The sequence below is a fragment of the Mobula birostris genome, chromosome 16 (genome assembly GCF_030028105.1).
Source record: "Mobula birostris isolate sMobBir1 chromosome 16, sMobBir1.hap1, whole genome shotgun sequence".
Classification (NCBI taxonomy): Eukaryota; Metazoa; Chordata; class Chondrichthyes; order Myliobatiformes; family Myliobatidae; genus Mobula; species Mobula birostris.
In genome coordinates this window covers 60,275,542-60,286,233 of record NC_092385.1, presented here as the reverse complement: position 1 = coordinate 60,286,233, position 10,692 = coordinate 60,275,542, and the positions used below count along the sequence as shown (strand labels likewise).

The 10,692-nt window shown below is 43.7% G+C and overlaps 1 pseudogene; it reads right to left on the bottom strand.

Moving 5' to 3' along the window:
* Nucleotides 1-507: 507 nt before the first annotated feature.
* Nucleotides 508-631, bottom strand: LOC140211318 (U4 spliceosomal RNA; annotated as a pseudogene).
* Nucleotides 632-10,692: the final 10,061 nt, after the last annotated feature.

Sequence of the window (10,692 nt, the reverse complement as noted above, 5' to 3'; positions counted from 1 at the left end):
CCAGTCCGAGAATCCTACAGCAGTGCCGGTTAGAAGTCCTGGAACGAGTCGAATAACTGGCCGGGAAAGTTTGCAGTCGACAGTTCCTCGCTGGCTCAGCGCCAGGAAAGGCTCCGTCGGACTTGCAGAGACCCAGGCTGGGAGAGGCCGAAACGTCCTTCCAGATGCTCCGGCACCAACACCGGACGAAAATCAGGAAAACAATGGAGGAGGAACATTGCCCCGATGTCAATGGGGGGGGGGACGACAGCGTTTGCCTCCGGTTTTGGAGCGAACTGGCTTCCTGGCGAGTTGCCAGCGGCCGCAGCTGGGAGCTACGCAGTTAGCAGCCGCCAACAAACCCAGCCCAAACCGGCAGTAAAACTCCACACCGAGTTTCCACACCAGCACCGTCACTCACTCGCAAGAGACTTTTAGAGCCACCTCCAAAGTATTCCACGAACTTTATCCAGTAGTTTTGCCTCGATTTCTCCCAGCTCAGTCAGCACAGCTCCTCTCTGTGTCTGACCCCGGGAGTGTGCCAATGCCGACTATATTTCAAGTCGTCATAGCGGGGTATTGGGAAAAGTTTTCAATAAGCAATAATCGTGCCTCGGGTAAACCTCATCGGCTACGATACTGCCACTACGATTGCAGCCAGCGCAAAGTCGGAGGTGTCACTCTCTACTTGGAAAGGAATGGCCTCATCCACCGCATGCATTGCTGCTTTGGCAATGTCCCATTTTATGCGGTTGAAGGCCGTGTGGGCCTCGGCTGAGAGGGGGAATGTGGTGGACTTGACCAGGGGGCAGGCCTTGTCTGCGTAGTTACAGACCCATTGGGCATAATATGAAAAGAAGCCCAGGCACCTTTTGAGGGCTCTGAGGGTATTGGGAAGAGGGAGTTCCAACAGGGGGTGCATACAGTCAGGGTCAGGGCCAATGACTCCATTCTCCATGACACACCCAAGGATAGCAAGTCGGGTGGTCCCAAATACACACTTGTCCTTGTTATAGGTGAGGTTGAAAGATTTGGCCGCTTGGAGAAATTTTTGGAGGTTGTTGTCGTGATCCTGCTGGTCGTGACCGCAGATGGTGATGTTATCCAGATATGGGAAAATGGCCTTCAGTTGGCATTGGTCCACCATCTGGTCCATTGCCCTCTGGAAGACAGATACACCATTCGTGACACCAAAGGGGACGCGCAGGAATTGATAAAGCCTGCCGTCCGCCTCGAAGGCGGTGTAAGGGCAGTCTTCCCGGCGGATGGGGAGCTGATGGTAAGTGGATTTTAGGTCTATGGTTGAGTACACCTTGTACTGTTCTATCTGATTGACCATATCCGCGATGCGGGGTAGAGGGTATGCGTCGAGCTGCGTGAACCTATTGATGGTCTGGCTATAGTTCACGACCATCCTATTCTTCTCCCTGTTCTGAACAACGACCACCTGCGCCCTCCAAGGACTTGTGCTTGCCTCAATGACCCCCTCCCTGAGCAGCTGCTGCACCTCCGACTTAATGAAAGCCCTGTCCCCCGCGCTCTACCTCCTGCTTTTAGTTGTCACAGGTTTACAGTCGGGGGTCAGGTTGGCGAACAGCGGTGGGGGAGGGATCCTGAGGGTGGAGAGGCCGCAAATGGTGTCGGTAGTGTGGCAGTTGGCATGGTGTTGGGTGGGATGCACGGGTCGGTGTGTGTGTGTGGTCAGTAGCGGGGTACGTGACATATCTCTACAAAACAGGGGATTTACAACAGTGATTGGTGGGAGGGGCCCATCATAATTTGCTGGTGAACGCAGCAGGCCAGCTGGGTTGTGAATGTCGGGTCAGCTTAGGAATGTCAGGACAGCCAATCAGGATGGCGGAATTGGGAGAAGGTTCTAGAGAAAACCGGGCGATGAGGGTTTTGGGATGGACACTAAAGGGGTTGACGTCCTTTTCAGCAGAAGATCGAGAGAACTGGCAGAAGGATTTGATCCAACCAGAATGTGAGATTTGATGGGTCCAGAATAGAAAGTTTTATCGATGATCGATGAATAGGAGTTAGTGCGTGAGTACAAGGATACCTCCAGCTTTTGGAAGATCTGAGCTCCAACTTTGTGCACATTTGACTGTTTAATTATAATGGGCCCTTTCATTTTTTTCCCTCTATTTTCTTTCTTCTTTAATATCTGTTTGATTAAGTGACATTCATAAATACACCCTTTTTATAATTGTACGCAATCTGTTATTTCTTGCCGAGGGGTAATTGCGAGTGGATAGCATTTACAGAGTATTTGCCCTGGTGCTGCGAGTTGAAATAACCCAACTCTCCCGGTCCGGTGGGACTAAGTCATATTGAACTCTACGGAGTGGTTTTTCACCACTGAGTCCATTGGCTTGTTAGCGAAGGGCTAACCAGCCACGTTTCTGGAGACGCCCGGTAACAAGGGGTTTCATGTGTATCGTGCGAGGATGCTGCACCTGCCAGACAGGAATGGAGGATGTGGGGGCGTTCTCTATCATGGCAGTGTAGAATTACACCACCCCGTTCTGGGGAAGATAGCGAACAATATCAGTAATAGCTTGCCTTCAAAACTACTGTATCTTTGTTTAATAGCCTCTCTGTTTGTTGGGGATTTCCAATCAAAACTAACACAAATACAAATAGACCCAGTGACGGCATATGTATTAAAGGAAAGGGAAAGAAAAGAAAAAAGTAACTCAACTAGCAGCACAATGGTTTAGCCGGTAGAGCCTCTGCCTCACAGGGCCAGAGATGTGGGCTCAGGGTGATGTTTGGACTGGCTTTGTGCAGTTTAGGTGTTCTCCCTGTGATAGCATGGGTTCCTTCTGAATTGCTATTTGTTAAGGTGGGGATAGGGTGATTATTTTTCTCTGAGGGATGGTAGGCTTTAGAATCCTCTTTCTCAAAGGGTATGGAAGAAGAGTCTCTAAATAGATTCAAGAGCCGTGAAAGGTGGGATTGTCTAATATAAATCCAATCTTTGGCATGTGTCGAATGACACAAACAGAATAAAGAGGAAGGAAAGTGTATATATAAACCAATCATACAGATAGATAGATGTAGGGAATATGATGAGAAATTGGCTTCAAAAGTGGCATGCACTGGTTGTCCCAGAGTAATGAGTGGGTTCCACTTTTACAGATGTCTCTACATTGATTTTGTCCTTAGGTCAGAAAATACACAAAAATCACTCAATTTAGTAACCACTCCTCTACAGTATTGTAATGAATGGTATAAAAACCACATCAGAACACTTGCTAATAGTGGAGAGAGAGGGTGCGAGTTCTGCTGTACATAGGAACTAATGTCTGTTCATAGGAGCCATCACTAATGACTATGTAACTATGGGTGCCACGGTAGCACAGTGGTTAGTGCAACGCTATTACAGCTCTGCCCATCAGAATTCAGAGTTCAATTCCGACGTCATCTATAAGGAGTCTGTAGATTCTCCCCATGACCCCATAGGTTTCCTCCAGGTGCTCCGGTTTCCTCCCATGTTCTAAAGACGTACGAGTACGAGGTTAATTGGTCATTGTAAATTGTCCTGTCATTAGGCTAGGGCTAAATTGGCAGGTTGTTAGGTGTTAGGTTGGGCTGGAAGGGTCTGGTCCATGCTGTATCTCTAAATAAAATAAAATAGAAGTACTCTGGATTTTGAATTTAATAATATTATGGGAGCTTGTTCATACATAGATGGCCCATAAGTTTGACGCTCATAACCTGGGACAGCCTGTAGGTATCCCACAGAAATATATTATGCACTATGCTTGTCTAAACACAGACATTAGAACACAAAGTGATGCATTTCAGTGCATTAGAATTAAATATTAAAATAAATCCTGAACATGAAGCAACCTCTTCAAATGTTTTAAGAAATTGGTGAAATTAAAACTGATGCCAAGCAACCTGACACCTATTTGTTTGATTTTTTGAATAATTACATCAAAATAATTCTTCTCCATTTATGTTCCTTTTTCTCTTTAAGGTGGGACTAGTCTATAAACATGCAACTGTTCCTCTCCTCCGGCAGCCATTCTTTGTAACTGTAGAAGTGTCTGAGTGAGCTGCCATGAACCTCAACACTGACCTGATTCCACAACCTGTAGACTCACTTTCAAGAACTTTATAACTCATGTTCTCAGTATTATTTACTTATGTATATGTTTACTAATTTATTATTTGTTACTTTTTGATATTTGCACAGTTTGCCATCTTTTGCACATTGGTTGTCAGTCTTTGTGAGTAGTTTTTCATTTATTTTACTGTATTTCTTTGTTCTACTGCGAATGCCCGCAGGAAAATTAATCTCAGGTTAGTTTATGGTGACATCTACGTACTTTGTGAGTAAGTTTACTTTGAACTTTAAACTTTGAGAATGCAGGTGCTGTGGACCGTGGCTCTGAAGTTCACCTTTCTCAATGAATTCCCAGCACATCCTAGCCACTGGGTAATACTGGCATTAGCAGCCAGACGTCACAATCGCAGACCCAGCCCCTCAAGCCTTGGGCTAAAGAAATCTCTTGGGCCAGCCTCGCTTTGCTGTTCTAATCAATTACATGTCACACAACTGTATTCTGTATCTCGGCATCAGCCTGGGACTCTGCAACAAGGTAAAGCAGCTTATCTGTGATTGTTTCGTTAATCCTTTCCTGCTCAGAACAGAACACAGAAGAGTTACAGTTGGAGCTGACAGCTGATTTTCCAAGCTGTAGTGGAGATACAATACAGTCTGGCATGAAAATGACATTTATGTCCTGCTGTCTATTCATACAGTCTTCATATTGGACTGTCCTCCAGCTGTCTTGATGAGTATTTATTACTCACTCTGACAGGAAGATCGAAGTGGACTGAATAGATCATCTGTGATAATAGGAATACTTCGAGCCATCCCGTTCCAGTATTTCACATGCTTGAGCCCAGTCATCACAAGAAAAGCCCTCCCCACCATTGAGCACATCTACAAGGAGCACTGCCATGAGAAAGCAGCATCCATTATCAAAGACTCCCACCATCCAGGCCACACTCTCTTCTCACTGCTGCCATTGGGAAGGAGGTACAGGAGCCTTAGATCCCACGACACCAGGTTCAGGAATAGTTATTACCCCTCAACCATCATGTTCCTGAACCAGTGCAGATAACCTTAACTCTGAACTGATTCCACACCTTATGGGCTCGCCTTCAAGGACTCTACAACTCATGTTCTCTGTATTATTTATTTGCTTTATTTTAATTAATTTTTACATCTTTTTATTTGCACATTGATTGTTTATCAGTCTTTGTAGCACTTCATTGTGTTTCTTTGTTCTACTGTGTCTGCAAAAAATAAATCTCAAAATACTATATGGTGACTTATAGGTACTTTAATAGTAAACTTACTTTGAACTTGGTGGTTTGAGATCCTGTGATCTTTCTTGAGTTAGTGGTTCGATAGACAGCATGGAAAAGAGTGAGTGAGCAGCACTGTGATTCTCTGCTGTACCTCTGACCTTCAGCAACATAACAAAAGGAACATAAACAGAACTGGGCTGCTCAGTCCTTGGTGTAAGCAATGCCATTCACACCATGGCTGATCTCTTACCTTTGTGACACCTTTCGCAATTAAACTTGCATCCTTCCATTCTCTTAACGTCCAAAAATCTGTCAACTTAAGCCATGGATCAGGCAGCACGGAGCTACGCCAGTCAGCCCACCCCATCGTGCTGACTAGCGGGCACCCGTTCCTAGTAATCCTATCTCCCAGCCTTCCAAGCCCAGGTAATCACCTTAGATGCTGTCAGTGACACTGCATCAAAGTCAAAGTAGGTTCATTATCAAAGTATTTATATATCACAATATACACCTTGAGATTTATTTTTTCGAAGTTCAAAGTAAATTTATTATCAAAGTACACACACGTCACCACATACAATCATTTTCTTGTGGCATTCACAGTAAGTATAAAGAAATAGAATAGAATCGATGAAAGGCAACAAAACAGATAAGCACACCGTGCAACTATAAAAATAAAATAATAATTATTAATTATAAGAAATATATATTGAGAATATAAGGTGAAGAGACAATGCAAGTAAATCCATAGGTTATGGGAACAGTTCAGTCTTAGGGTGAGTGAAGTTCAGTGAAGTTATCCTTCTATTAACAGGAAAATAAAGAAATTCCCTATCATTTATGGAAAAACTACACATAAAGGCTGACAAACAGCCAATGTGCAAAAGAGGACTGAGTGCAAATTCAATAAATAATACTGAGAACATGAATTGTAGAGTCCTTGAAAGTGAGTCTGTGAGTTGTGAAATTAGTTCAGCACTGAGCACTTAGAGTATCAATACTAAATGTCCTTGACAAATCGCTCTGCAATCAGGAGTGGTCTCCTAAAAGCTACTTCCTTTCATCTTCCCTGAATTCCCTTCTCAACCTGAAGTCTGCAGTGGTGCTCAGCAGAGCAGAAGACCCCAATATAAATAAAGAAAGATTGTTTCAAGTGTTTTTCTTGTGCTGAGAATTGGTTCAGCAAACAATCATCACCTCCTGATTCTTAAGAACTCAGTTGCTATAATTCTGTTGGAAATCCAGAATTAATCAATTGATTAACTGTGTTAGAACATAGAACTCAACAACACAGTACAGGCCCTTCAGCCCACAATTTTGTGTTGATATCTTAATTTACTCTAATATCAATCTATCCTTTCCATCCTACATTATCCATGTGCCAATTGCGTTCAGTTTTTCTGGTGGGTTGACAAAGAGTACATTTTCTATCTATCACATGGCAAAAAATTGCCCCTCAGATTCCAATCATGTTTTTTTGCTTCTCACCTAAATCCCCTGCCCTCTATACCCTATGATCTTCCTGCAGGACATCATTACTTTGTCACATCTCTGCATATTTTGTCAATGATCTTAAATGTGTCCTCAGATTACCGCACAGCTGTCAATGTGATCCTTCTGCCCACCTTGCTCTTGTCTTATACAACTTCAGCTTTTCTTGAACAACGGAAAAGTGTTATTCCATTTGTCCTTCCCCACTAATCTCCCTCCTGGCACTTACCTCTGAAAGCAATCGAAGAGCTACACCTGCCCATTCACTGCCTCCCTCATCTCCATTCAGGACCCTAAACAGTCCTTTCCAGTGAGACGACACTTCAGCTGCAGATGTGCTGGGGTTGTCTATTGCGTCTGGTGCTCCCGATGCAGCTTCCTCTACATTGGTGGGACCTGTTATAAATTAGGGACCTGCTTCATCAAGCTCTTCCTCTCCATTTACCTAAAGCAGAACTCCTTGATGTCCCAACATTTTAATTCCCATTCCCATTCCGACATGTTGGACAATGCCCTTCCCTGAGGCTACACTCAGGTTGAAGGAGCTACACCTTATATTCCATCCAACCTGATGGTGTGAACATTGATTTTTCCTTCCAGTAAAACATGTTCCCCCTCCCCCCTCAAAAGTTCAAAGTAAATTTTATTATCAAACTGCATTTTGTCACCATATGCACCCTGAAATTCATTTTCCTGGCATACTCAACAAATTATAGAATAGTAACTATAACAGGATCAATGAAAGATCAACCAGAGTGCAGAAGACAACCAACTATCAAACTATGCAAATACAAATACGAATAAATAGCAACAAATAATGAGAACGTGAGATAATGAGATAAAGAGTTCTTAAAGTGAGAGAATTGGTTGTGGGAACATCTCAATGGATGGGCAAGTGAGTGTAGTTATTCCCTTTTACTCAAGAGTCTGATGGTTGAAGAGTAGTAACTGTTCTTGAACCTGGTGGTGCGAGTCCTGAGGCTCTTGTACCTTCCACCTGATGGCAGCAGTGAGAAAAGAGCATGGCCTGGGTAGTGGCAATCTCTAATGATGGATGTGGTTTTTCTACAACAGCATTTCATGTAGATGTGTTCAATGGTTGGGAGGGCTTTACCCGTGATGTACTAGGCTGAATCCATTCTACTACCTATTACCTCTTCTCATCTGCCTATCATCTCCCTCTGGTGCCCCTTCTCCCAGGGTCCACTCTCCTCTCCTATCAGATTCCTTCATCTCCAGCCCTTTGCCCTTCCCACCTGCCTGGCTTCACCTGTCACCTTCCAGCTATCCTTCTCCTCCTCCCCCCACATTTTTATTCTGGTGTCTTCCCCCTTCTTTTCCAGTCCTGAAGAAGTGTATTGGCCCAAAATATCAACTGTTTAATAATTTCCATGGACGCTGCCTGATCTGTTGAATTCCTTCAGCATTTTGTGTGTTTTGTTTTGAATTTCCAGCATCTGCAGAATTTTGTGTTTATAACAAAATTGATACAACTTTTCTTTCCAAAGAGAGAGAAAGGGAATGATTAACAATTTCATATTGAAGCAATGGAAGTCATACTTGGTTCACCTCTGCCTGTACCCAAGATGAAACCAGCTCCTGACTGAAGTCAGACGTTGATCCATTCAGTGACTCTGCCCTATATCATGCTCTCCTGTTAGCACCTCTCTCCATGGCTTCTGTTATACCAGCCGTGAAGGCAGGCAGGAGGGTCTTGACATTCAATTAATTGCTTAAGTACAACCCCAGAGACAGATTCCTCAGACAGGTATGGTTACGATCCCTTACTTAGGGATTTGAGCCAGCATTTGGGAGACAGGTGGGATGAATCTTCTGACTGCCGAGGATTGCAGGCATCTTCTGCCATGTGGGAACTTGGTTTGTAGCGATATCCAAGCAGTTGAGTTTGAACATCTTGGATTAATTACATTGGCTTATGTTTTTATTTAAATATATTGCTCGGTGGACACTTTGCAATTATAATTCAAACCGTACTCAGGAATGGAACCCTGTTATAACCTGTGGAGGACCTGTTCCATGGATTACCCACGCTTCTGGCTGAGGAACTCCTTTCTCTCCATAAACTTCTCCGTCTAAGATTATTGCACAGGTACTTTGAAAACATTGCTACCTGAATTTATAGCTTCAGACCTTAGTTCTAATAAGCCTTGCTGAGCTGTTAAACTGACAGTGGTGATAAAACATCACCTGAGCCAAATGATGTGACTCGCCTCTCACTGAAAGAGACAGCGAAGTTTGTAAACTTCCAGCGTTCTCCACTGAAATGTATATGCTACAGCTTTTCTGTCACCATGCAGCCTGAGACAAACCTATAGGGAGCAATGATACAAATAACCATCAAGGTGTATAACTCACCCTCGAGGAATCAGTTGCATTTTTCTCCACGTTGTAGGGAAATAGACAGTCAACTGGGACCCTCTATTGCTGTTCAGGTGAAGGAAAGCATGCCAAATGCCTTTTGCCACCATGCCTACCTGTTACCACTTTCAAAGAACCATTTACCTGAACCCCTCGTGCTCTGTGTTTTTCTTCTTCTCTCTCTCAATCTTATACTCAGGTGAACATGAATAGATTGTGTATAATGTTTTTCAATTTAACATGTTTGTCCTCATTGTGTTCTATGGTTTTGCTGCAAAAAAAGAGATTTTCACAGCATTTATATGCTTTGTCTATATGCCTGCAGCATGACAACAATAAACTTAAACCTAAATGTCTACAAAACTCTATGAGCAAAACTCCTGCAGCCTATTTGTGGTGTTTAATATCTGCTCTCTCTTGTTTCATGGCCCTTCGTGTCTTGTTATCTTTGCAGTCTGTTATTAAAATAATTATTCATTGCTAAATCATCTCCACTGCTCTGGGGTCTCGTTTTGGACCAAGTCTCCTCTGTATTCCCTGACACATAGTTTGCTGGTAGAAGGCTTTTTTTTGTTTGATGAGGAGCCTGTGACAAGTGGCATGCTACAAAGATTGGCGCTGCTTTTTTTCATTTGTGTTAATGATTTGGATAAGAATTTTGGATGAGAATTCTAGTAAAATTTTAGATAACACTGAAATTAGTGATAAAGTGTACAGTGAAGAAGGTTAACTAAAATTACAATGGGATGTTGATCAATTAGACCAGTGGGCCGGGGAATGGCTGATGGAGTTTAATTCAGGTAAATATGAGATGTTGCATTTTTGTAAGACAAACCAGGGCAGGAATTACACGAGGCTGGGGCCTTGGGGAGCTATAGAGCAATACAGCATGGAAACAGGCCAAATAATCCCTGCCAACCACAGCATCTTCCCTGATCCCCTCAAACGTCTATAACTGGCTCATAATCCTCCAAGCGCCTTCCTCTTAAATGTTGCAATTGTACATGCCTCAGCCATTTCCCTTTACAACTCATTACCCTCTGTGTAAAATGGTTACCTCTTGAGTCCCCTTTAATTCTCTCCCCCACCCCCACCTTATCTTATATCTGTGCCCACGAGGAATTCTACAGATGCTGGAAATTCAAGCAACACACATCAAAGTTGCTGGTGAACGCAGCAGGCCAGGCAGCATCTCTAGGAAGAGGTACAATCGATGTTTCGGGCCGAGACCCTTCGTCAGGACTAACTGAAGGAAGAGCTAGTAAGAGATATGAAAGTGGGAGGGGGAGGGGGAGATCCAAAATGATAGAAGAAGACAGGTGGGGGAGGGATGGAGGCAAGAGCTGGACAGGTGATTGGCAAAAGCGATATGAGAGGATCATGGGACAGGAGGCCCAAGGAGAAGGAAAAGGGGGAGGAGGGAAAAACCCAGAGGATGGGCAAGGAGTATAGTCAGAGGGACAGAGGGAGAAAAAGGAGAGAGAGAGAAAGAATGTGTGTATATAAATATCG